The sequence below is a fragment of the Ictidomys tridecemlineatus genome, chromosome 6, assembly GCF_052094955.1.
Source record: "Ictidomys tridecemlineatus isolate mIctTri1 chromosome 6, mIctTri1.hap1, whole genome shotgun sequence".
Classification (NCBI taxonomy): domain Eukaryota; kingdom Metazoa; phylum Chordata; class Mammalia; order Rodentia; family Sciuridae; genus Ictidomys; species Ictidomys tridecemlineatus.
The window spans coordinates 164,921,134-164,948,903 of NC_135482.1; the positions used below are offsets into that span (position 1 = coordinate 164,921,134).

General features: G+C 46.9%; 1 long non-coding RNA gene across 7 annotated transcripts in view; it reads right to left on the reverse strand.

The window, feature by feature from the left end:
- The window catches only part of LOC120888470 (uncharacterized), a 31,725-nt gene extending 4,342 nt beyond the window's left edge, over window positions 1–27,383 (reverse strand). For 2 of the 7 annotated variants that reach the window (XR_013423407.1, XR_013423405.1), the window contains exons 1-2: window positions 26,734–27,338; window positions 13,742–14,214 (exon numbers count right to left, since the gene is read on the reverse strand). This is a non-coding gene — a long non-coding RNA (uncharacterized LOC120888470). Of the gene's footprint in view, window positions 1–12,888; window positions 14,215–26,733 lie in introns of those variants that run through there. The other 5 variants (XR_013423406.1, XR_013423403.1, XR_013423404.1 and 2 more) reach the window with 5 other exon arrangements.
- Window positions 27,384–27,770: the final 387 nt, after the last annotated feature.

A 27,770-nucleotide genomic window follows, 5' to 3' on the forward strand; every position in this document is an offset into this window, starting at 1 on the left:
CACACGGCCAGTGAAACCCCACATCATGTTCAACCACAATCCTGTGAGCCAGTGTCACTCTGCTCCCCAAGTCCCTCAACATTCCAGATTCCCACCAAGTTAAGCAGACAAACGCCGCAGCACTACTTCCTTTGGAGACATACCCGGTCCCCTCCCATGCCCCAGGCCCTCCCAGCAACCTGCACATATAGGTACATAACAAATCATTTTTAAATTCTTCTTGGTTCTTATTAGATATTCATGACAGTAGAGTGTATTTTGACATGTTATACACACATGGAGTGTAACTTCCCATTCTCCTGGTTGAACATGATGTGGAGTTTCACTGGTTGTGTATCCATATACAAATACAGGAAAGTTATGTCCAGTGCATTCCACTGTCTTTCCTATTCTCCTCCCCTCCCTTCCCTTCATCCCCCTTTGTCTAATCCAAAAAGTACTTTTACACACACACACACACACACACACACACACACACACACACACAGCTTATTCTGTGCACACAACCAAATCTTGACCCTGGGTCAGGCACTGTGTTTGTCCATGTGGCCTTGACCCCAGAGTGGACTGAGCCAGGGTCAACACCTGATCTGAGCTACGTAGTGGCACCCTCCCCTCAAGAGTGTGGCAATGAGACCTTGAACCAGGGCAGCTTGGCCCCTTGGCCCCTTGGCAGCTGCAACTGGCCCATTCTCATGGAAAAACAGAGTTTGCTCCCTGAAGGGAGAAAATGAAGCCCTTGAATGAGTCTCTGGGAACAAGACAAGAAGTTCACCCCATTGCTCGGGGCCTCCTGTCCTGGCCCTGACCCTCCCAAGGCCCAGCTGTGCCTCTGCTTCTCTACTTCAGAGTTCTATGAGGGCTACTTGTAGCTTATTGATAAATTATTTTGTTTAGTCGGCTTGAGTGGGTTCCTATTACTCATAGTGTACAATCCCTAAGACACCTGGCTTGTCTTAGCCAGAAAGTCCAGAAGTTCATTTTATTTTTTGTGGTACTAGGGAAAGAACCCAGGGATGCTCTACCACTGGGATTACAGGTGTACCCACCAAAAGTTCAGTTTTCCGGGGATGATCAGCTACCTTTTTAAAATATGAATGTCTCAGTCAAATGTGGTGGTCCATGCCTGTAAGCAACTCAGTGAGACTCTGTCTCAAAAAAAGAAAGGAAAAAAAAATCAAAAAGGACTAGGGATGCAGCTCCATTGTAACACCTCCTTGGGTTCAAGTGTCAATATCTAAATAAATAAATAAGAATGTCTCTAAAGACACACACACTGTGCATGATTGGGAATGGCTAAAGGGTGCTTTCAGTCATTCACATTTTATGAACTAGATCAGGAATTTCCTTTCCTCCAAGACTTCCCCCAGCTAATATTGGGGACATTGTGGGATTCAGGGATTTGAAGAGAGAAAAGCAAAGGACAGATATTTTAGGGTACATGTTCCCAGGGGGAAGCAGGCCAGGGTGCAGGGCAGGCACCATCAGCTACTGGAAAACTTGCCCCAAATTAGTCCTGCTTCCAGTTATGAGGCAAATAATTCGTTATCATTATGACTCATTGGCATTTTTAATTTACACAATGCCTTCCTTCCAAGGAACTCATTATGTCGAGGAAGTTCACTATGAAAAGGAGATTTGGGAGTGGAATTATGTTGGACCTAATCTTCTAAATACGGCAACAAGAACTTTTATTACATGGATACATGACTTGAAGCAAATCTCTCAATAAACTAATTAAGAAGGGGTGTAAAACTGTGTCGAGCCCTCAGTAACAGAGAAGGAAAGTTTCTCACAGTTCTTAAAGCATCCTCCAAATACTAAATCCACAGTGACCCTGAAATTAGATAATATCTCAGCATAGTTGATTTTAATAGCATTATAGACAATTGGGTTTTTTAATAAAATTTTTTCATTTTATTTATTCACTTTTTATGTGTTGCTGAGGATTGAACCCAGTGCCTTACACATGCTAGGTAAGTGCTCTAACACTGAACCACAAACCCATCCCAGCAATTGTTTTTTGCTGGTAAAAATATATCGCTATTTTTAAATTTAGCAAAGAAAAACCAATTGGAATTTCTAAGAAACCATCAAATCTATCTTGAATTAAAAGTTACTTTTGGGGGGCTAGGGTTGTGGCTCAGTGGTAGAGTACTTGCCTAGCATACATGAGGCCCTGGGTTGGATCCTCAGCACCACTTAAGAATAAATAAATAAAAGAAAGGTATTGTGTCCATCTACAACTAAAAATATATATATTTTTAAAGTTACTTTGGTTACTATCCATTGGGTTATATGTTTTACCAATTGTGCTATCTCCTGGGGAAACTCATTGTCCTTCTATCCCTGGGAAGTTATTGGTGCCACTTCAAAGGAGCAGACAGCAGCTACACTGGCAAACACCATTTGGTACTTCTCCTTTGGTACAGTAACAGAAACATCCCAGAGTCAGCCCTGGAGGATTCACACACTGACCTTACAAATTGAATAAAGACGAGTTCGAAGATCATATTACCTGAGGGAAGCCAGTGGGACAAAGTCCCAGGAAAAAAAAAAAAAAAGAGCCATTCCGAGCACTGGAGTCATGGGGCATTCTGGGTCTGAGTGAGAGAGCGTCAGGTCTTCCCTTACCGCCAACCTCAACCCACCCCCCCACCTTATCCAGTTTCATTCACTCCACAGGAATCTGTCAAGGGCCTGCTTATGGGAAGGACACAGTGTGAGGGCACACAGTGCTCACCAGGCCTCAGGCTGGTCTTACCAGGTGGCCAGGCTGTGCTCCCCGTGCAGCTCAGTGCCAGGCCAGCAGAGGGAGCTACTGAGAGCACACGGGTGGGCCCGGTGAGCAGGCGGAAGGCCAGGCTGAGCCTCAAAGGCCATCAGAGACCTCAGCTCCTGTGAAACCAAGAGTGAACCGGGGCAGAACAAGAGATGTGTGTTTACGGAGCCTCTGTCCACTTCGGACAGGAGGCAGGCACCAGTGGGCACAGAGAGCCCGGGTGACCAACAGCACCTTGACCCAGGTGCTGGGACAGAGCTGTATCCGTGGCGCTGAAGAAAGAGAAGGAGACAGACTGGAGACAAGTTATGGAGGCATCTCAAAAGCATGATGACTGATGGTGCATGGCAGAGGACAGGGAGGTGGCTGCTGTGGTGGGGACAGAGGCTGGCTACTGAGGTGGGGACCGTGGGAGAAGCAGCATTCTGAAGAGGGATGATGAAGGTTCCATTTGGCCATGGCGAGCTTTAGGCATTTGAGATCTGAGCTCAGAGGAGAGATCTGGGCTTGGGGGAGATTCCGGGAGCCTGGGCGCAGGACAGCACTGGGGCTGGCGGCAGGGATGAGGCCCTGATAGAGCATAGAGGAGAAGGGGAGGGCACAGGATCTGGCTGTAAATGCCCAGGGAGGAGGAGCCATCTCTGAGCGGGTGGCATCACAGGCCTATATACAAGGCCTGTCTGTCAGCGTGGGCTGCTGTGGCTAGTGCTGCCCAGGGAGCAGGAATGCAGGGGTGGAGGCTCACTCCCTGGATATAGCACATGAGGGTCATGGGCGGCCTCAGCAAGACAGTGGCCAAGACTGGGGAGAAAATCCAACTGGGGCTGGGGAAGGTTGTAGCAGGACTCATGGAAAAGGTGAGAAGGGGCTGCATAGAAGTGTTGTCCTCCTAGGTCATCCACCCCAGGGAGGCCATGGGTCAGCTCTTGGTGTCAGGACCTTGCTCCTGCTGACTTGCAGTGGGGGCTCCACAGGACACAGGAGAGAGCACGGAGAACCCTGCCTGGACATGCAGGTCTCAGCTCATTGAAGGACCATGGAGCTTACTTGGGATTTTGTTTTAATTATTTGATTTTATTTTATTGTAATGGGGATTTAACCCAGGGGTGCTTAACCACGGAGTCACATCCCCAGCCATTTTATTTCTTAATTTAGAGACAGGGTCTTGTTAGTTGCTTAGGGCCTCACTAAGATGCTGAGGCTGGCTGAGCCAATGGGATTATAGGTGTGGGCCACCACATCCATCAGGATTTTGTCTTTCAATCTCTCCAGGTGAAAGCCCATTGGTGGCACTCCTCTGGGAACACTCCCTGAATCCTAGCCAGATAATTGGACAAGATCCTGGTGACAGGATGACTTACTGGGGCTGGAGTTGTGTTCCTGGTGGAGACACCAGATATGGAGAACAGTCCCTAAGAGCCCAAGGAGGGCTCAGACTGACCCAGGAAAGGGAGGCAGCAGGGAGGTGGGTGCTCACCTCTGGGAGGCTTGTCTATAACATCAAAAGCAGCTCGATGGCTGGCAGGAAGTTGAATGCTGCTGACTTCTGAGTTTATAAACTGTCTCCCCTCAGGACCTTCACCTCAATGGGGGCCCCATGTCCCTCTGGAGGACAGGGCTCCTATTTGGGGTTTGAGGAGCTCCCAACCCTGGTCTGAAATCTGCCCCCACCAGATAAAGAGGACATGGTTCCCGTTTCCAGAAGCTCACTGATCACTGAAAGAGGGCTCTAAAATACCACCATTAAAAAAAAAAAAAAAAAAAAAAAAAAACCCTGCTTCTTACTAAGAAATGGACTCACTATGTGCCAGGCATGGTCCTGGGAGTTACAGTTCTTTCCTTTCTGTTTTCTTTCCTTCTGCATACCTTTGTAACATAGAGCAAAATTCTGTGCATGCGCGTGTGCGTTTTGACAAACGCACAGAGTTGGGTAACTCCATGCATTACACTTCAGTGTGACACGACAGTCCCCTAAGCCCAAGCATTGCCACACAGTCACAAACCCACCCCCAACTCCAGGCAGCCATGATCTGCAATCAGTTCTTTTAGTTTGCCTTTTCTAGAATGTCACAGGACTGAATCAGACAGTCTGCCTTCTGACTTAACTTCCACCAATGTATTCAGGATTCGTCCTTGTTCTGTATATCAGTGTTTTGTTCCTATGTATTGTTGAACAGCATTCAGCTGTGGAGAAGTGCTGTGGTTTATTTGTCCGTTGAAGGATATCTGGGCTGCTTCCAGTTTGGGGCTTATGAATAAAGCTGCTATTACATGCATCCACACATTTGTGGGAGAACACAAGTTGCTTTCCTCTGGTAAATAACTCCGACCTATGCAAGTGTCATTATCCCCATTTTACAGAATGGCCAAGGAAGGTGGAAGAGGTTTAAGTAATCTGCACCTAGTCAGGTGCCTGGAGGAGCTGAGAGTCAGTGGCTCAGCTCAGCACTCATTGAGCTCCTCCTGAGAGCCAGGCAGTTCCCCTGTCCCCATGGTCCCATGTTCTGTGCAAGAGCCAGCGTTGTAGCTGATGTCTCTCTGGTGCTATGGTAAATGCACAGAAGGTGTAGTGGGAACCTGACCCCAGAGGAACAGTCAAAGCTCACCAGGTGGGGACACTGCAGGCAGATGAGCAGCAGAGACAGAAACACAGAGGTGGCATTGCTTGTGGCATGTCCCCAAAATACTGGGCTGAAATCTAGAGGATCCATGGGGAAAAACAGTAGGAAATATGTTTGGACAGGTAGGTGGGGTCCAACAACAAAGGGCTTCCCTTCTGGGTTAAGGAACTACCATTTCTGCACCACAGTTCTGCGTTGCTTATTAACTGGGGTCTGAGAAACGTCACTAGGCAAGTTCATCCTCGTGTGAGCATTGTGGAGAGCACTCACACAAGCCTGTACCGAACTCTGCAGGCACATGTGACACAGTGGTAAGTCTTTGTGCATCTAAGCATATCGCAACACAGAAAAGGAGCAGAAAAACACTAGGCCACAGGAGTTTCTCAGCTCCAGTATCATCTTGTGGTAGGTTATTGTTCAATAGTGCTCACTCCCTCCTCCAGCCCTCCAGGGGAGAAATGTGTTCCCCGAGGCTTCATTGTGAGAACTGTGAGATGATTTGCGTCCCACAACTGGAGGTTGGCAGATGTGAAGTGAGGAGGGGGCTGGTATTTCTTGCACACTAGGGCTTCTGCCATTGCCATGAGAACACACCCTCACCTGCCTAATGGTCCAACGAAGATGGAGGACATCTGGGACATACTCCCAACTCAACCTGCTCCCCAGAGACACATCCAAGTCAAGCTGAGATTAGACCATCCAGCAAATCTGTGGAACTCAGCAAAAATATGTGCTTAGAAACTTTAGCTTCTAGATTTTGGGGTTATTTGTTATGTAGCATTAGCTGAAATATACAACCCTAGACTAAAAAGACCTTACGTATGATTGTGTTGTCCTGTATTTAGGAAGGTGAGTCATAGACTGTTGTTAGACTACCTCTGACCCTCAGTTTCCTTATCTGTAAAACCTGTAAAATTGTTTTGAGGACTGGATGACAAAATCCAAGGAAAGCATTTAGCACAGCCCCTGGCACATGAAAGTGCTCAGTGTATGCTATTATTATTGAGGTGTTTTTGGACCTTGGGTCCTTGTGCAGAACACCATTTATCACTGGATATGGGGATATGCAGTGAGTAGAGAGAGCTCCATGTGACAGAATGTCAACAGACATAATTTACTATAGACAGAGGTACCCCCTTATCTGTGGGCATACATCCCAAGACCCCTAGTGAACGCCTGTGGATAATGTGTACTATGTTTCTTCCCTACACATACCTATGATAAAGTTTAATTTGTACACTAGGCACAGTAAGAGATGAACAATGACGACTAATAGGACAGTTGTAACAGCGTACTGTAATCAAAGCTCAGCGAATGCGGTTCCTCTCTCTCAAAAGAATAAAGACAAATATCAATATTCTCGGACCACAGTTGACACCTGGTAACTAAAACCACAGAAAGCGAGATGGTGGATGAGGGGGGACTGCTTCCTGATGCATGTCCTTCTGAAGTGACCTAAGGTGAACTTCCCCACCTTCTTCCAAAGTGCTAAGGCATCGCGGCCTGTTTATTACAGTCCATTAATTGGTGACACAGCTGTCCTGGTGAAGGCGGAATTCACGTCCTCATCTTGTGTCCTGTGGTGTGAGGGAGGCAAAGATGGGGGTGAGAGATTTAATCTGCTAACGCCAGGCTGTGGCAGGCTGCCAGCAGGGCACTCAGCATGGTGTGGCCACCCTGCCCATCTGTCTTCAGGGACTCTTAATGTCACTGGACATTTTAACAACCCAAACGTGTATGAATGGGGAGGACCCAAAACACAGGAGAGAGACCAGCAAACACACGGAACCTCTCTCCTGTGGCCTCCTGCCTTCCCCGCCCCTCCCCAGCACAGCTTGTGTTTGTCCCCCAGTAGGATAAAGCATGAAAATCTCTCCATCCCCAGCCACCCCCGCAGAAGGTTAAGGAAAATGACTTCCAAACTCCATCTAATCCATATACTCAACCAAGAGCTGGGTGCAGGCATGGGCTCTGAAGGGATCTTGCATTTAACTGATCCACCCGCTCCCAAACCCTGAGGATTTGGTGAGAAATGCTGCAAATACCCATGTATATGCTCTCTCCTCCGAGTCCCAGGAACCTACTGGGTGTTTGGCTGGGACTGAAAATGTTTCTGGAGGCTCAAAGGAATCTTGGAAAACAGAAAACAACCTATCCCACATTACATAAGAGGGCTGGGGAAAAACATGTTTCCTATTAGAAAGGCAGCCAGCAGTTTCCCGGGACTCAGACAGTGGTCTGGGTTTTTTCACTTGGCCCTGGACCTGCTCAAGGATGACAACATTTTAACCTCCCCGCATCTCCTCATGGCTCAAGCACAGACACACCAAGCTTCCCACGCTCGGTGGTTGGTGGCCTCTTCAGATATCATACTATATCTCTCACGGTATCAAAACAAAAGAACTATTATGCTTCTCAGAGAGGATGAAAAGATCAAAAACATTTTTTAAATACAAATAGGAAATGAAAATGAAGAGATGTTAAGGTTCTTAGGAGCAGACGGGATCTGTCCAAAAGCGCAGTGCCACCAGCTACATAATTAAAAAGCAGTCCCTTGCCTATCATGAGTCTATCATGCCTGCCCATGTCCTCGAGTTACTCAAAGGTCCCCAATTACCCTCCTCTTCATCTTTACTGAAAACCTTTGGGCTCCTCCAAGAAGCAACGCCAGCCCTGACCCAGTCTCCCCTGCCATGGCTGGTCACCTCCTCCCCAGTATTCCTTTTAGCACCTCTTCCATATGAATTCAGTGGCAGGTGTGTTGGAGGAAATGCTGGGATGTCAGGATTCTGTACTGGTTGGAAACACAGGCTGTGGAGGCAACCAGACTTTGGTTCAAATTCTGGCTCCTCCACTTGACCTTGGGTGCCGCAGTCCGGCTGCAGCAAAATAACGGGGGCGGGGTGGGGGGGAGTGTGATGAGGAACTTGTGCACATTGATACAGCAGGAGTGGGAGCCGTTTATTGTGGGACAGGAGGGGTATATATACATTCCACACAGCTTATCTTAATTAACATAAATTAGATACAGCAGTCAACCAATAAGGAATCTCCACACTTAGTGGCTCACTTTCGTTACTTCACAAACCACTCCCTCTGGCAAAATGCAAGGCAACATCCTTACTTCTTTACAGACCCTAACACTTAGGCATGCTATATAACCTCTCTCCATTTCCGTTTCCCTCATCTGTAATGTAAGAGACAGGAACACCTCCATACCTCCATTGCAGGGTGATTGTGAGGGTTAAGTGGAATATGTGTTTGTAAAACTTGTACTAGCACTCAGCACATAGTGAGCATTCAGTGGAATTTTCTGGGTGGTGGGTTCGAGGAGGCGGCAAAGTCGGGCGTCCTGTGCAGGTGCACTGCATTTGATTTAGTGCTCTGTCGTCACTGTGCTGAAATCCGTCGTGATTTTTTAACACAGACCTCCACATTTCCATTTGAAACCGGGGTCTACAAATTATGTAATCAGCCCGGCTGAGAGGCCACGTGGGAGGCTAGCTGTGTCACCCTAGGAACTTTTGCTATCCTGTAGAGAACCAATCTCTGGCAAAACCCCAGATACAAAGGCACATTTTGGCACTTTTGGTGATTTTGGCAAGGGTATCAGTTTGGAATAAAATCAGTGATGGAAATATTTTGTACTAAAGCTGTGCCACTACATAGCACGCTTCCAGGTATTTATTCGAAACAAAGCCACCTCCCCACAGGGGAGAAAGCTTCTTTCCCACTCCTAAGGTTTAGGATGATTCTGGCCTGCCTGGGCCCCTCCTCCCTCCATGGGGAAGTGAAGCGCTTTTCAATAGCAAATTTAGCTAATGTGGGAACAAGGAACTGAGGGTGCCCGGCTTTGATCCTCTCTTTCTTCTCTCCCTGGGTGAGCCTTAGGTGTCAAGGAGCGGGGTCTTTCCAAATCTTGGGTTCCATATTAGGAAACCCATTTGGCGCTCACATGGAACCACACCCTTCAACTGACCCTCTCGGTAACAGGGGTATTTTGGTTTTCGTCTGTTCCTCCATCATCTTGCTCCTCCATATGATCAGGAATGGGGCAGAAAGAGGGAGGCTACTTCATGGACACTCTCAATGGCTCCAGCAACCACCTGCACCCCTCCACCCATCTTTTGTCTTAGTAACTAAAACACCTGGCTGAATGCTTAACCTATCACAGGTACTGGTAGTACGCACCATAGCTGCAGGTTCTGGGTGGGATATTAGATTCATTGTGTCTCCCAGCTGAAAGGCACAAGAGCTCTCCAGACCTCTTAGTTCAAGAGGCAGAAAATCCAAAGGCATATTGGTTCTCAAGCTTCAGTGTGCGTCAGAATCATCTGGAAAGCTTGTTGAAAAGGATTAACTCTCAGTCCCATCCCAGGGTTTCAGGTTCAGTAGCTCTGGGGATGAAACCCAAGAATATGCCTGTGTACCCAAAGTCCTAGGTGATGTTGCTGACGCGGGAACCCCACTTGGAGAACCAATGGCCTTTCATAAAATGATTTCAGCCTGTTATTACAGAGCAGCAGCCTAAGCCCAGGTATCGTGTGCTTTAGCAGGTTGCCCTTCTCAGTCCAGCTTCATCTAGTAGTTGTGCCTTCTCCAGCCCCAGCCGGAAGTTCCCTTGACTATATTCTTATATTTTCACTCTCCCTACTTAGGCTGAACTTGTTCTTTTCTTCAAAATAATGTCTACAATGAGCCTTGAACTTCCTAGAAAAATACAACTTAATAATACTATTTCTGGCACTGAAATAAGAATCATGAAAAGAGAAGGTGTTTTATGAAAAAAAAAAACCTAATTAAGGATGAATAAACTTAAAGCAAATGTAATTGTACCAAGGGCCAAGAATACAAAAAGTTAGCCGGATGTGGTGGTGCACACCTATGATCCCAGTGACTTGGGAGGCTGAGACAGGAGCGTCAAGAACTCAAGGCCAGTCTCAGCAACTTAGCAAGACCTTGTCTCAAAAAAAAAGGATTGGCGATTTAGCTTCATGGTAAAGTGCCCCTAGTTACAGTCCCCAGTCCAAAAAAAAAAAAATGCATAGAATATTAGTAGTGAAAAAATTCTTTTCCAAGTCCATTTTCCTGCATTATTGTCTTAGAAATTCCAGTGCCCACTTCAAAATCAAGAAAAATAGGGCCAAAGGGCCTCTTTCCAAACATTCACCACCCCCTCATCCCGGATGGCTCTTTCTCCACATGCAAGTGATAAAGACAATTCTGCTCAATTTTTTGAAAACCTCTTCCAAGAAATGCCACTTATGCAAAGAGTTCAGCCACAGAACTGTGCAACAATCTCCAATTAACTGGGTTTGCCTGGGCCACTTAATTCACAAGCAAGTGCTCTGGGAATCTCTCTAGACCAGCGATGTCCAATACAAACATCTAATTGCCAGTTTTCTAGTATCTGTGTTCCAAAGGTAAAAAGAGGGGTTGGGGTGTGGTTCAGTGGTAGAGTACTTGCCTGGCTAGCATATGCATGGCCCTGGGTTCCATCCCCAGTTAAAGAAAAAAAGGTATAAATAAACATGTAAAATAATTTTAATGACATGTTTTATTTAACTAAATATAGCCAAAATAGCATCATTTTGACATGTAACTAATATTTAAAAATTAGCCAAATAGCAAATTTGCATATTTTTCCACATTAAATCTTCAAAATCTGCTGATTTTTATACTTAGAGCACATCTCAACTTGGACTAGCTACATTCCAAATGCTCTATAGCTACATTTGATGGTTCTGACCTGGCCCCAGATAACACTATGGAACACATTGGAAACTATTTGGAAGTCATGACATGCCTGTAATTCCAGCAAATTGGAAGGCTGAGGCAGGAGGATCACAAGTTCAAGACCAGCCTCAGAAATTTAGTGAGGCCCTAAACACTTCAATGAGACTACGTCTCAAACTTTAAAAAGAAAAAAAAATTAAAGAGCTTGAGATGTGGCTCAAAGGTATAGCACCCTGGGTTCACCACCCAGTCCAAAAAAAAAAGAAGGAAAAAAGAAAGAAATTCTTTGGATAAAAATGTAACCTCACTCAAGCTGACTACCTGGAAGGGTAAACTGGCCATCTTCCCACCAGAGTTCTCCCAGGCTTTCCGTGCAGAGTCTTACACTGATGAACTGATGATGTTACTAACAGGTTTGCTTCTCTGCAGCAGTAATCTTTTGAACTAAGCTTTTTCTTTTTCCCTGAGCCTCTAATTTCGAGACACCAATCCCTAAATCTGTAGAACCCGTGAATAAACAAATCATCACTTTATGAAAAACAGAATGCACTTGTCCTCCCATGACACCTACCCAGTGGACAGTCCCTTGCTTCCCTCTCAAATTTATCCAACAAGCTGGGTCTCCTCTTAAATCCAACAAGTAAACCTACTTATATATGAACAGGTACCTCTGAAAAGATTTGAAGATCCATACATCAAGACACACCCACACATATAACACTGCCTCCACACAGATTAGAAATGTGTAAACTTGAACTTTATTCTCTACTTACATTTACAAAGCCCACCAAAATATCAAGTTTATATTCCTGCCTGAAAATTTCAATACATTTCCAGATGTTCTTGGGATCAGACAAGTCCACAGTGCATAGAAAGACGTTCTAAACCCGAAAGCCAAAAAAAGAAAAAAAAGACATAAACTGGTCCATGAACAGAGAAGTCAAATGCATGGGCATGTGATACACACCTGTAATCCTAGTGACTTGGAGTCTAAGGCAGGAGGATCACAAGCTCAAGGCCAGCCTAGGCAACTTAGAAAGTGTCGCAATCCCGGTGACAAAAACACTCAGGGTCACTCCAGGGGAACTGGGCCGCACAAAGTAACCACACAAGAGACCTAGATACCTTTTATTTTGGGGGTCTTGTGATGGCTCCTCTGATCTTAAGGGTCGAGAGAGAGAGAGAGAGAGAGAGAGAGAGAGAGAGAGAGAGAGAGAGCTGACCCCCTTTATTGGGGAGAAGCCATTCAAATGAGGCAAGGGGTGAGGTTTCAAGAGACTGAGTCTAGCTTCATGATGTCTGCTGTCAGCAGGTTGACTGACATCTAGGAAGGCCACACCCAAAGGCAGAGCAAGAGAAGGGGACACACAAAGGGGATTTCCATGGAACATTCTATCCCAAACAGGACAAAGGGGTAACATCACAAAGGAACAGGTGAGCATAGTTCGACCCTTGGGGCCGCAGTAAGGCACACCCTGCAAATGCACGAAGACACATTTTGCTATATTTTTATGACTTTCAAGATCAGGGCCACGGTCTACGACCACTTTGATGTGGCCAGACCACAGGAAATGACCGACAGAGCCTCACCAATCAGAAAAGGAAAATGCTGGTCACATAGCTCGATGGCCTCCCACAAGAAAGATTCTATCTAAAAAAAAAAAAAAAAAAGAAAGATCCTATCTAAATTTTTTTTTTAAAAGAATACGTTGGAATGATATAAAACAAAAAAAATAAATAAGAGTCCTATTCCTCAGAAGTAAACCATTGTTCACAGTTTCTTATAAATCATCTGAAAAAAAATTTGTATGCTACAGAGAAATATTTAGACACAAACACACTATGTATTTTTTTTTCCTACAGAGAGAGCACCAGACAGTATATTGGCCTACATCTTCCTTTTTCATTTAACAATATCTTTTATTTCGTTGTGATGATGACACTTAACATGAGATCTACCTTAACAGATTTTTTTTAAAGAGAGAGAGAGAGAGAGAGAGAGAGAGAGAGAGAGAATCTTTTTTGTAGATGGACACAACACAATGCCTTTATTTTTATGAGGTGCTGAGAATCGAACCCAGGTCCCGCGCATGCAAGGCGAGCGCTCTACCGCTGAGCCACAATCCCAGCCCAGATTTTTAACTGTAGGACAAATTGTGTTGATTATAGATACAATGTTGTACAGCAGATCTCTGGAGAGTATTCCTCTTGCCTAACTGAAACTCTACGCCTGTTGATCACTAACTCTCCATGTCCCCCTTCTTCCAGTCCCTGGCAATTACCAGTCTACTCTTTGATTCTACTAGTTTGACTATTTTAGATAACCTTGTTTAAGTGGGATCATGCATCATTTGTACTCCTGTGACAGGCTTATTTCATTTAGCATTATGTCCTCAAGGTACATCCATGTTGTCAAATAGCACAGGATTTCCATTTCTTTTTAAAAGCCCAAATCAATACTCCACTGTATACTGCACAATAATATCCCAATGTGTTTACTACATGTTCTTTATCCATTTACCTACTGATGGACATTTAGGTCATTTCTGCATATTGCTATTAGCTCTCTGGAGTCCTGATGTCAGTTCTTTAGGGTAAATACCTGGAAGTGCAACTGCTGATCATAAGGTGGTTCCTTCTACTGTCATTTGTAGAGGATCTTCCATGCTGTTTCCCATAGGGGCTGCACCATTTTGCATTCCCACAGTGTTCCAATTTCTCCTTGCTTATGATGTTTATCACTTTCTGCTTTGGATTATGGGTATCACTGGGCACAATGACCTCCCCCAGGAGGTGTGGAATTTCTTGATGAAGAAGTCACATCTACTGCTCCCCTTTCTCCTACAGTAGCACCTTCAGCCATGTGTATGGTAAATGATTAGTATGCGCTGGTTGTGCCCAGTGCATGGGTCCAAGGATATTCCTTCTGGAATGGTCCGTAGACGTATGTAACTTATCACCAACCCACGGCAGAGATTCCTGCTATTGGAGAGACTGGAGGACTGAGCTTACAGACAAGGATCTGAATGAAAGTCACATCTCCTTTGATAAAGCAGAGAAGGCGTCTCAGTTTCCCTGTTAACGGAAAACAAAGTATGGTCAGAGTTAATTTCTACTGCTTTTAAGATATATTGCTTTTCTCACCCTGAGACAGAGGCCCAGAGATGACTCAGAATGTTGGTAGTCAGCTTGAATTCCATATTTGGCTGAAGTGTGACACAACAGAACAGTCTACCTTCAAAGGATAGGAAAAATATTGTCTGTGCAGGACTGGGCTCTTTTATAATGTCTGTCATAAATATGTGCAATTATTATGTGTCAATTAAAAGAGAAAAATGAAAGGTGTGTGAAGGCCCTCACCCGGCCAGAGCAGACACCAGGCGGATGACTCATCCTGGGTCGGTCCTGAGCCTGCACCAATGACTGAACCTGAGTCTAGACACCTAATCCTTCCTCCCGAGGCCTTCTCCGCACTCCCTCAAACCCTCCCACCCAGCAACTCGGCCCAGCACTTATCCAAAATTCAGGTTAAAAACCACCGCCACCCCACGAGTCAAGTGAACAAAACCAATTTTGTTTTGAACGTTCCACAAGCTCCCTGAACTCTCTGGAAGCATCCTACATGTCTCAGAATGAAAAGGAAATACCAAAGAGCCACAGAGCCTGGGGAAGTGAAGCATCCCGTGGAAAGATGGAGGAAACCGTCTGTCTCCCTCTAGGAGGACCTAGAGGAGGGCTAGCAGCCTGTCAAGGCCAGAACTGGGAACCGAGGGACTGTGTACAGAAATCCCAATCTGCAGATCCAAGCAAAGGAAAGACTGTTCCCAGGAGCCACTGGGCCCCTCTGTACTAACTTTTTAAACCCTGGGAGCCAAGTGTGGTTATTGAAACGGAAGGAAACTCAACTGGGATCCTTTCTGTTGGCTTCTGTGTGGCCGGGAGGTCATGAGGTAACATCACAGAGGGGACCCACATATGTCAGAGCAGTTCCCACAATGCCATAGTCTGAACACTGAGTGTCCTCAAAGGCTCCCAGGTGTTGAGGCTTGGTTCCTAGAGTGGCACTAATGGCAGGTGGTGAGGCCTTTGGAAAGTGGGGCCTACTGAGAGGTCTTTGGGTCATGACCTTGAGGAGTATGTGGGACCCTAGTCCCCCATTCTTTCTTTTGTTTCCTGGCCATGAGGTGAGGAGTTTTGCTCTATCACATGCTCCCACCATGGTATACTACCTTACCACAGGTCCAAAAGTAATAGGGCCAACAACAGATCATGGACTAGAACCTCCCAAACTCTAAGTCAAAATAAACCTTTTCTTTTTATAAGTTGATTATCTCAGGTATTTTCTTATAATGATGGAAAACTGACTAACATATTTAATAAGCAAATGTCAACAATGTATGAATGTGTTCTCAGAGGTAGAAATCACAATGCAGGGATGAAGCAACATTTAATCTTAATGTTGAGTACCTGGGGTGCTAAACCATTCTCGAGAAGCTGGAAATCCATGCTAACTTGGGACAACTGAAGAGTAGAACTCCCTAGTTCTCATCTTGGTGTTTGATATTGATGGAGCCAATCTCCCAAAATACTTAAGGCATTTGACAGGACTGTCCATGCACATCAGGAGGGTGGAAGGAGTTAAAGTTCTGCCCAGACACCTGTCCCTCTGAGATCTTTCCCTCTAAAACCCATAACTCCAGTTTAACCACAAGAAGGACATCAAGCCAAGCATGGTGGTGCACATCTATAATCCCAGAGGCTCAGGAGGCTGAGGCAGCAAGATCGCAAGTTTAAAGCCACCTTCAGTAATTTAGTGAGACCCTGTGTCTAAATAAAATACAAAAAAGGGCTGGGGATGTGGCTCAGTGGTTAAGAGCCTCTGGGTTCAATCCCTGATACAAAAAAAAAAAAAGACAATAACAGATCCTAATTGAGGGATATTCTACAAAATACCTGATTATTACTCTTCAAAACTCAGGGTTCTCAAAAACTAGCAAGTCTGAGAAACATTACAGCCAAGAGGATCCAAGGAGACCTGACCACTAATGTGATGTGCATCTCAGACGGGAACCAAAAACAGAGACAGGACATTAGGGGAAAACTGAGGCGATCAGAATAAAGTATGAAGAAGCTGGCTGCAGGGTAAATAGGAACCCTCTGTACTATTTTCACAATTTCTCTATGCATCTAAAATTCCTGTAAAATAAAAAGTTTATTTTAGAAAATACTGCTCAGAGAGGTAACTTCCAGAAAGAGGTCTGATACCCTCCTGTGCAGGTAGTAAGATGGTGATTAACCATCACCAGAAGCTGAAGAAGGATCCACCTGGTTCCCCCCCACCCCCCGCCCTGGGAGCATTGTGCCAAGTGGACAGGTGAGCAGGAAGTTTGCTCTGTGAGAACAAGCTCATGGCCACACACAGCCACTCTAGAAAGGTCACCTTGGCTTGGTATTTACCCTTCCCTAGGTCCGCATATCTGATCTTACTAAGCCAGTGTGGACAAGAAGCTCAGCTCTCCACGACCTGAAGTCTTATCTGGTGTCCTTCTTTCCCATGCTTACCTGCCTCAGCTGGCCTGCTGCATACCAGCCCCCAAGGGACCTCTGATCTCTGAGGTCCACTCAACCAGCCCTCCAGTCTCTCACTGCTGGGCCACACGTATCTCCTGCTCCGGGGAGCTCTCAGGCTTGCAATTCCCACAGAGCAGGGCATCAGCACTAACTAGAGAGAACTCGAGAACTTGAGGCAAGATATGTCAGGTGGGGAGTGGAAAAATCAGTGTAAACAGTAATGCTGACACCAGTAAGACCAGCTGAGTATCCCTAGTCCAAAAATCCAAGATGCTCCAAAATCAGTAATTTTTTGAGTGCTAACATGCTGTCACAAGTAGAAAGTTCCAGGCTGGCCAGGGTGGCACATGCCTGTAATCCCAGCTCCTAAGGAGGCTAAGGCAGGAGGACTGTAATTTTGAAAGACTCCTGATCACATGTGACAAAGTCAGCATGCAGGGGCTTTAAAAATATGTATAAGATGTCCCTTTAGCTCTATGTATAAGGTGTATATGAAACCTAAATGAATGTTGTTTCCAGATTTAGGTTCCATTCCCAAGATTTCTCATTATGTATATGCAAATATTCCAAAACCCCCAAGAAATCTGAAATCCAAAACTTTTCTGGTCCTCAGCATCTTGGATGAGAGATGCTCAACCTGTAGTAACAACAGCTACTCCTCTTGACCGAGACTGATACCCTGAACTCCTAATGTTGTAGCTTTTATCATGATAGGTCAAGATCTAACAGAAATCACTGTCAAGAGAGGGAACTGAATGCAGGGGATACAGGATCATGTTATGGTCTGAACATGAGGTGTCCCCTACAAGCTCCTGTGTTAATGCAGGATTATTCCAAGGCCCAATGATTCAATTATGAGAGCTGTAACCTAATTAGTCCCTCCTTGTTTGAACAGTCTAACTGGGTTGTAACTGCAGGCAGGTGAGGTGTGGCTGGAGGCGGTGGGTGCCCTAGAAGGGGACATTTTCCCTGAGCCCCCTTCCCCTGGCTCTCTTTACTTCCTGGATATCATGAATGGGGCCGTGCTCCTTCACCTCGCCCTTCCGCCATGATGTTCTGTCTCCTTTAAGTTGTTCTTGTCAGGTATTTTTCTCACACCACTGTAAAGCTGACTAACACAGGAGGTGAGAATTCCACGGAGATGGATGGAATAGCCCAGAGATTTAGTTAACAACAGAAAGCTTCCATCAGCCTAGATCAAGGACCCAGGGAAGACTTCAGTGTGACTGGAGCCCAGAAGCCCAGAGAGGAGGCACAGCATCCCAGGGAGGGTGACATCCTGGTTTCCCCTTCCTCCCACCTACCAATCTTCCTCTAATGCTTGCCATTCATCACACCCAGCCAGAAGCTGCCTGCTGTATGAGCTGGAGGAACAGGGGTGGGTTGGGGTCCATACCATCTGTCCCCAACGCATCCCTGCTGTGGGCAGGCACACATGTTCCAGAGAAATTGCTCATTAGTCACTTGTTTGCCGCACAGCACTGTGAGGGGCTGTCTCTTTTGTTGTCTCTGCCTCCAGCTCCTAGCACACTGCCTGATGTATGGCTCATATTCAAATATATGTTAAAAGCTCAGTAAAGTTCTTAACCCCTGTTTTTCAGATGAGAAAACTGAGGTTCAGGGAAGCTAAGGACATGGCCCAAGCTCACAGGGCTATGGGGTGCAGCGAGCCCAGCTCTTTCCTGCAGGCCATGATTTGTGTGGGGGCTTCTACCCATGGGAGAGCAGGTGAAGTAGTGGAGGGGGGCCCTTCCTCAACAGGCAGGAGAGCCTATGGCTGGCAAAGCCTGGGGAGCCACAGCGTCGGGGAAGCCACATGCACAGGTATGAACAGGCACCCTGAGCCCTGGAGCTCTGAGTGCTAGAGGCTACGTACAAACACAGCAGTGGACTGGAGCTCCTGGAGTGTGTATGGGGGCCAGGGGGGCAGGAGGGGTGGGATTCACCCTCTTCTGGCCCCTGGAATCAGGCTACTCCCCTCTCAGTTCTCTCTCCCTCCCAAAGATGGTGGAAGTGGTTATAAAGATGGCTCAATATGATAAATAGAACCATATTATCATTGTTTTCCATATAATTTACTTAAAAAAAATATGTCCCAAACCACAGTGGGCTGGAAGCCAGGCAAACCTTCTGCCCACGGCCTGAGATTAGTATTCTTGTTGTGTCGCTTCGCAGCGCAACTGAAAGTTATCAGCAGGCAGACAGCCAGCATTCAGCCCCAACCGCTGCGGCCCGCAGACATTAGAGGAAGATTTAGAGACCCTCGTAGTCACCACCAGCAGCACCGAGCCTCTGTAAAGCATCTAATGGCATGAGGCTAGGGATGCCTGTGAGAAGGAAAGACACAGGCCCCGGCTTGGAAAATATTATTTAAAAAATAATAACCATCATCATGAGCCTTGCAAAATGTTCCATTTGAGATTGGGACATTTTTTCTCTTTGGGGGTGCTGTCTGCCCCTCCTTGGCTCCCCTTTCACTCCCATGGGCCCCCCAGTTGTGGGGCCTGCTGGACAAGGAAGTTCTCAGGACAGCTCTGGAAATGGAATGGGGTGAAGATGTTCTTGAATGACAGTGAGCAACCAAGGTGACTGACAGTCATCTCCAGAGGCCCCTTCTCTCCACTTTGATAGTGGAGGAGGGGTGTCAGGGTTTCCATCCAGGGCCAGCCTCCCCAGGGAGGGCCGATCCATATAGCTGCCCAGGCCCTGCGGTCAGAAGACCCTGCGGTCAGAACCCTCTGCCTTCGCTGCCTTCATGTTCTTTTTATATGGTATCCCACAATTTCATTTTGTACTAAGTCCTGTAAATTCTGTAGCCAGTCTTGGTTCTGACTCTTTCAGAAGAGGAAGGCCACAAGATGTTGGCCAGGTCTGAAAGCTCTTAATAGAAAGTGGCTCTTTCACATATAGAACGGGAGAAAATCTTTGCCACCTGCTCCTCAGAGTATTAAGCTCCGGGATATAGAAAGAACTCAAAAAACTTAACATCAAAAAACCAAATAACCTAATCAATAAATGGGCAAAGGAACTGAACAGGCACTTCATAGAAGAAGAAATACAAATGGTCAACACACATGAAAAATGTTCAGCATCACTAGCAATTAGAGAAATGCAAATTAACACCACACTGAGATCCATCTCACTTCAGTCAGCATGGCAAGTGTTGGCGAGGATGTGGGGGAAAAGGTACACTCATACATTACTGGTGGCACTGCAAGTTGGTGCAACCACTTTGAATGGAACCACCATTTGACCCAGTTATCCCATTCCTGTCTATACCCAAAGGGCTTAAAATCAGCACACTATATTGACATGTCCACAACAATGTTCATAGCAGCTCAATTCATAATAGTTAAGCTATGGAACCAACCTAGATGTCCTTCAACAGATGAATGGATAAATAAAATGTGGTACATATACACAATGAAATATTACTCATTCACATAAGAAGAATGAAATAATAGTATTTGCCAGTAAATGGATGGAACTGGGGACTATCATGCCAAGTGAAATAAGCCAATCCTCCCAAAACCAAAAGCTGAATGTTCTCTCTGATATGTGGATGCTGACTCCACATAGGTGGGGGTTGGGGAGTAGAGGTTCAATGAATTGGACGGGAGAAATCAGGGAAAGAAAGGGGGATGGGTATGGGAAAGACAGTAGAATGAAATGGATATAACTTTCTCATGTTCATATATGAATACATGACCATTATAACTCCACATCATGTACAACCACAAGAATGGGAAGTGATACTCTATGTATGTGTGATATGTCAAAACACATTCGACTGTCATGTATAAAGACCAAAATGCTGTTGGTTATTTCTCTTCATTATAAGGTCAGAGGACCAATCAATGTATGGCTTGGCTTGATACCTGAGTCACCCTTGATGTGTCATTGACACGGGCTCCTTCTGGGATGGAAAACCTGGACCACTGTTCAGTGCAAGGCTTGGCCTCTGCTTGTTGGCCATGCTGGCTTCACAGGTAGCCCAGGCCCACAGGTCAGACTGCAGCATCCCAATAATACTAGGTCAGATGCAGCTGTCCAAGTGGGGCTCGGTTCTACAAGAGCTGTGGCTGCCTCCAGACCAAAGCACGAACACAGGCATTGTCAACCCAGAGAAAGTGGGCAGGGGCCCAGCCTCCCTGGAGTTGAACACCGAGGCAAGAAACCCCAGCAGGAGGGGTGGAGAGCAGTCCACTTGGTAACCACTCTCCTGATGATCTCACTTCTGGCACCTTTGGCTCTTCCTTGATCACAAACCAAGTGAACTGTGCCACCTGGTGGAATTCAGTGAAACCATCTGTGAGTGACAGTGTAGCTAGGGAAACCAGCTTCTCCAAAAGAAAGATTAATAAGACATATGGACCCACAAAAAGAATACGTGAGATTGAGACTATTCTGGAAAATCTAGCTGGTCAGTCCCCACAGCTTGAGCAGAAAGAGTAATAGTAAATAGTGAGGGTGACACTGGAACCTTCTCTCCTGCTTATCCAGATGGAATGACAGTGCATCTGGGATTAGGTGCTGGTTTTGTTAAGGGTCTGAACACATGAAGGGTAAGAAATGTCAGTCTGGACATTTCTATATCTCAGCATCCAGCTTCACACCTAACTGAGAAGCTGAGCCTGGAGAGCTTTTAATGATCCAGATGATGGGCCCTGGCTCCCTGGTGATCTCCTCTTCAGCAAAATTGGAGAATCACTGGCCTAACAAGCAGTAGGGAACCAACAGTTGTTGGATTCTGAATGCACAAATGGCCCTCATATTCCAGAAAATGCCATACAATAACTACTCAAGATTTCCTTAACGGGAGTTTACTCCACGGTTCACTTCCAGGGCCAAGGAGGCAAGTAAACATTATGGAGCCTACTTTCTTCAATAAAAATAGCACAGTTTATTAAAACTGGGCCTGTTTTATGGGAGGTTCTGAGTTCACTGCAAAACCAGCCCCTCTCCCTACTTCTCTCCCCAACTCTTCTGTGTGATTCCAAGTTGCTAAGACACAGTCTTTCCTCTCCTGGACTTGGCAGATAATTAAACAAATGATAAAACATCCCCCTGAAAAATGCCTACCTTGGTTTTAGAGAGGGTGGGATAAAGGAGGGAACATCTTTAGCATCTTGAAAAGTGATAAATTACCAATCCATTTCCCCAACTTCTGCAGAAACATCAATTTCTCCTGGAGAAGAGACTCAGGAGAGACACAGCAAGCTTTTCCAGTGACCACAGTGCCACTTGGTGACCCAGGAAAATGAGTTCATGCAGGAAATTCTGGCATTTGTGCAATTCTGGAAGACTTCTGCTGATTGAATAATCACAGGGCACCTGGAGGGCCTCTTTGCAGGTAATTTAGGAGGTAAAAGGTCTGCTCTGTCCCTGGAGGCGGGACACAGGCAAGGGAGATGTTACCTTGATGCACCCCAAGGGGAGTTATTTTGGGGGCACCTGTTCTTAAACCACAGTGGACTTCCGGGATTCCCTTTCATGCTCGCCACCCACCCCTCAGATTCTCATTGAGGAGACATGAGGTGGAGACCAGGTACCAATTGTTTTTAGTCCCATTGGTGATTTTGATGACCAGGGTCAGCTTGAGACCCTCACTTTTAATCAGAAACCATGGCATGGGCAGGACTTGAGCTTTTCTATGAATTAAATGTCAAGGAAAGGACTCCAGTTACTTCCTTTGTAGCTCAACACGAAGCTCCGAAGGTGAGCAGCTGTGCCCACAACCAAGGGATTTCTGTCCAAAATTTGCTGACCTACAGGTGACATGGGGTGCTCTCCCCACTGTGGACCAGCTGCAGACTGGTCCCAGGGTTCAGTGGACACATGGTTAGCAAGCTGCCCACCTCGCTGCACGGTTTCAGTGGCTGCTCTTCCAATGCTGCTCTTCCCTCTGGTGGTCAAGAAGGCTCTTCTGGAACTTGACCTCCAGGTCACCAGGACAAAGATGCAGATTCATGGTCGCTCCTGGAAAGAGCAGACCCTATTGAAAGAATGGCCCTGGGAACTGGCACCACAACCCCTGCCGGCAGGGAGAAAGCCTGGAGTTGGGTCATTGCTCCTTCCAATCCCTCCTTCTTGTCTCCCTGCTTTCCCTCCAGGTATCACAAACAATGGCGTCTTCTCGGAGCCTAAATTTTCTGGGCATTTATCTTCTTGAACTTTTGGAAATATTCGGAGATTTTAATGTTCTGGCATCTCAATTATCTTTTCCTGTCTGCCTCTGATAATGGGAAGTGCTTCTTTCTCTCCTTCTCTCTCTCTCTCTCTCTCTCTCTCTCTCTCTCTCTCTCTCTCTTTCTCTCTCTCTCTCTCTCTCACACACACACACACACACACACACACACACACACACTCCTTGATAGATAGCTTCTTCCCATTTGGGTGGGGGGAAATTAATTTAGGGGACCACTAGCATCACTCTTATTGCATCTCACACACAGAAACCCTGACCCAGCTGGAGAAGCAGAGCAGATTGACAAGTAGGGAATGAAAAAGGAGAAAGGGAGCGTTATCGAGCAGCTCTGCACCTGCTCAGAGGAAGCCAAGGCTCCTACAGGGTTCCAGGGTATGTGTGGCACAACTCTGGGGTACGCCATTAGGATCACAGTGGTAGGGAACTTGAGTCTGAGCAATGATCATTTTCTGCCAGATAACAGCAAAACACTGGAGCATTTTTCTAATTTGCACGGAGGCATCGTACTGAATAGATGCAACCCACAGTTTCTTAACTGTTTCTCCCCTTCCTTCCCCTTCTACCCTCACTTTTCTAGTATTTCCTGGTTACAAAATTGGCTGAGGCCAGTGGAGGCAGAAGGGAGGGACTGGCAGGAGCCACCCCCTGCCCAACCTGCACAGGCAGACAGGGGCCCCAGAGCTTGTACCTCTCACCCACCGACCCTGGTGAGTTCTCCCCTGCAATGCAGAATGGGATTCTAAACTGAAGGTTCCCAAGTGGCTGAGGGCCTACTGCCCGCCTCCCTGTTTACCCACACATTGCCAGTAGCTGGCCTACTGCCCCACACCCTGGCCCGGCACCACTGCCAGTTATACACCCTAGATACGGGGGAAGAGGCCAAAGGATGTTTATGAGCTTGGGTTTGGTTTAGAAGTTATTGCCATAGGGCAAGCACTGCCTCCTGTCTCAGTCAAGCCAGACAGACTTAAGAGAACAGGAATAAAATTGCTGTTTGTATCATCTCTAGCTCTCCGGACCAGAGAATGCCCTACCCATTGCCGCCTCTGTGAGAAGCCCAGTTAGTGGGACAAGCAAGATTTCTTATTCCAAAGTCTTCCTGAAAGTTTGACTTGAAACTAAAAATAGTATCAATAACAAAGGCTTGGTCTAAACAACCTGGGTTAAAATCTGACTCTTACAAAGCTGTGTGAGCTCATGTATTGATTTAACCTTTCTGAGCTTCAGCTTCCTCCTCTGCAGAAAGGTGATAAGAAGAGTAACCTCTTGAGTGGCCTGAACAAGATCATGTATGTAAGTCACATAGTATAAAACTTGGAACATATTAAGAGCTCAATATATAGTGGTTACTATTATTACTATTTAATAAAGATATTACCTTCCATGTTCAAAATTGAACTCATTTGCCCACCCTACCCCTATTTTCAAGTCAGTAAGGAATTTGAGAGCATTTAAAACTATAAACAATGATGAAGTGGGAAGATTCGTTTTCCCCTGAGAGCAGAGTTGTCCTAAAATCTCTGTGAAAGGTTTTTCTGATAGAGGCCAGGGGTTTATCAGAAAGAACCAAAGGCCTGTGTCAATGAATAGGGAACTGGTCAGGAGCAGGTATTGTGAGAATGAATAAAGACTCTCCCAAACCACAGCAGAGCCAGAAAAAAAGAGCAGGCCACAGGGAACATTCTGGAAGGAGGCCTGGAGGATATCCTCTGTAGGAAGGACAGAAAACCTTCTCCTGACCAGCCAGAGGAGACATTAGCCTCCTGGCTACCATATTTATCTGCATTAGAGACTGGAGTTTGCTGAGTGTGGTTCCTGTGGATTAAACTTCTTCCTAACTCCAGGCCTGGGAGCACTGCCAAGCAGGCAGTGCTAGGCTGGTCTTTGGGATGTGCCCTGCCTGCCCTCTGTCCTCTGCCCTAGATCTTTGCCTTTTATACCAGAATTCCATCCTGGTCCAATCTGCTGTTAAAATAAGACTTGCTTTTTATGTATCCTCATGCCCCCTTTTGGGGAAGATTTTATCTTCACAAATTCTTGATATCCTTTATTTTCCAATGCAGATAGATATACATGACTGCCTGAGGTCACAAGATTATAGGTGATAAAGCAAAGGAAGTTTCCCTTTCATTAAACACTCAGCCTAGGTGCTCTAAAGGTGTGCCCCAAACCAACAGTGTCAGCCCCATCTGGAAACCTGCTTAGAAAAGACTTCTCCCGTGAGTCAGACACCTCAGGATGTCACAGCAATCTGGCTGCACACACCCTCCAGTTGGTTTTGATCCAAGCTGAAAGAACCCTTGTCCTTAGTGTTTCCTGAACACCAGGTGATAGGGGGCAAGCTGGAAGGTATCAGTGTCTCCCATTTACCCAAATAAGGAATCTGCTTGGGTCTCACTTACCCCTGCCAGGCTTAGGAGTCTTTTAAAACTGTTCCAGATAATGACTAGGTTCAGACAAGTTAGGAAACAGTGACTAGATCCTGCTTCCTGGGGAGGCTTTATAAAAATCCTGGCAAGCCCAGAAAAACATCACAAACCCTATAAGCTTCACCATGAAATCCAAAAAAAGGTTGCCTTTCCTTCCAATTAACTAAGTGCACAACAAGGAAACCCTCTTAGACTTGCCATTTCTCTTTCCCTTCCCTGAGCTGCTCAGGATGACTTCTACCTTCAATGCAAGGTGTGAAAATCTGAAGAGTCCAGAGTACAAGGGAAAGATTTTTACAAGCCCGTTTTCGCTGGGACCAGCTCCAGCTCTGGGGTTGGAAGCTGATTACTGTTCTGTGTAACATGGAAATATCCACAAACTGTGGCCACTGCCAGAGGACACTCCTTTGAAAGAGGGTGGTTGCCACTAAACTCAGGATAGGGCTGAGGGATTATTTGGAAAGCAGGACTAACAGCTACACTTCTCACCATTCTTTGCAGGACTGGGTCCTGTGGAGGGTGTGAATTTACACTTTTCCCAAAAGGATGTGGATGAAAAGAATGAGCGTAAACCCAGCTTATCCTAGGAATTCCTCTTGTGTCGCGGTTATAATGGAAACTTGCCCAAGCTGCCTTAGGAACTGATAAAACCTTAGTGCAGGGAGGAGAAAAAGTCTCTCAAGAGAAGAAAATGCCAGTCTAGGCCCCATGCAGACTCACAGCATCATCATCTCTAGGGGTAGGGCCCCAAAACTGTATTTTTAATTCTCTGCCAGTGACAGGGCTGGGAACGACTGGTTAGCTGAATCTGTTCTAAGATAACGTCTATTCCTCCTCCACTGAAATGTTACCCGTTAAAATCGCAAGGAGGTGGAGAGCCGTCTAGGGCACATCGAGCGTGAGCACAGGCTGGAGCAACCATTAGCTCCACCGACCAAGCGCACACAGTAGGTGCAGAGCCGACACCAGCCCTAACAACCACGCTCCAGCGAGCGGTCGCAGTCCACCCGCCGAAGCTTCTTAGCCGAAAAAACACGCAGGAAAGTACTAAGACCGAGTCTCGGCCAGCGACCTGGAACTAGCCGCGTGGGACGCCACGAGCAGCCCTTGGAACGCAGCGCAGCAAGCACGTCCCGCGGGGAGCGGAGGTAACGCTGAGCAGGTACCGAGGCGCCAGGGCTGCCCCTGCGTCAGTGGGCCGGGCCCTGCAGCGGCGGAGCCCCGCCTCCCAGCGCAAGCCCCGCCCCTGAGAAGTCGGCCCCCTTTCCTCCTCGGAGGCAGCTCCGCCTTAGACTCCGGCCTCGCCCCCTCGAAAGCCACCTAGCCCCGCCCCTCGGAGGACAGCCCGGTTTCCTCGGGTCCAGCTCCGCCCCCTGGATGACAAACCTGTTTCCTTGGAAGCATCCCACCTCTTGGGCGACAGCCCCGCCCCTCGGACGTCAGCCCCGCCTTCTCAGGGGCCAGTCAGTCCAGCACTTCGGGCAGCCCCACCTGAGATCGTCCAGGGGCGGGACCGGTCTCCGCCGCCACTCCCATCCTCTGGCTGCTAGTTCGCGGGCGCCACTGTGGCTCAAGACGCGGTTGGTCCACTCAGTAAAGTGAAGGAGATGCGGGCGCGTCCCCAGCAAGCCCGCGCGACCGCGATGGACCACGTAACCGACCCTGCCCCGCCCACGGCCCCCTGCGCCGTGCGTGGGCCTCCGGCCGCCTGGTCTGATGCGGGCCTCGGCGATCCACACCGCACGGTGGCGGGCTGCATGCTGCACGCGGTCGCGCTCGCGGTGCCCCCTCCCCAGCTTGAGAGCAACCCGCGGTTACGTCATCCGACTTATGTAAGAGCCGCAGCTTCCGGGGCTTTTCCCTAACGGGAGGGGGAGCAGGGTCTAGGAGCAGAAGGGTCTGCCCCCCACCAGCCTCTCAGGAAGCGTGGTGGGGTACCCGAGGTCCACAGAGGCACGTTCTGGTTGAGATCCCAGGCCGGTCGCATTTGCTAGAATTTGATAACCTAGAAAATCATGTGCAATAGAGATGAGGCGTATGATATTAAAACGATTTCTTCATCCAATGATTTTTTTATCATAATTAGCATTTCTACGCGTATTAGTTCACTCAGTGTCCCAAGTTCATCTCCCCTCTTTCAGCGTCTGTCGGGCAGAATTAGATTGGTAATAGTTATGTGCACATAGTAACACAACTGCCCGGATGCTGGATGGGGTCTCCCACTTGAGGTAATTCTGTCTCCAAAGTCCAGGCTTTTGCCACTAGTTCTGCAACTTCGTGCAGTGCTACGGAGGTCCCTTTGATTTCCCCAAATCTTCATCAGCTTCCCTCCATCAATGCCCAAATAAACATACAGGAAAGTTAAAAAAAAAAAAAAAGTATGGTTCCCGCCTGAACCCAGATCCCAGACAACTCATCCAGCT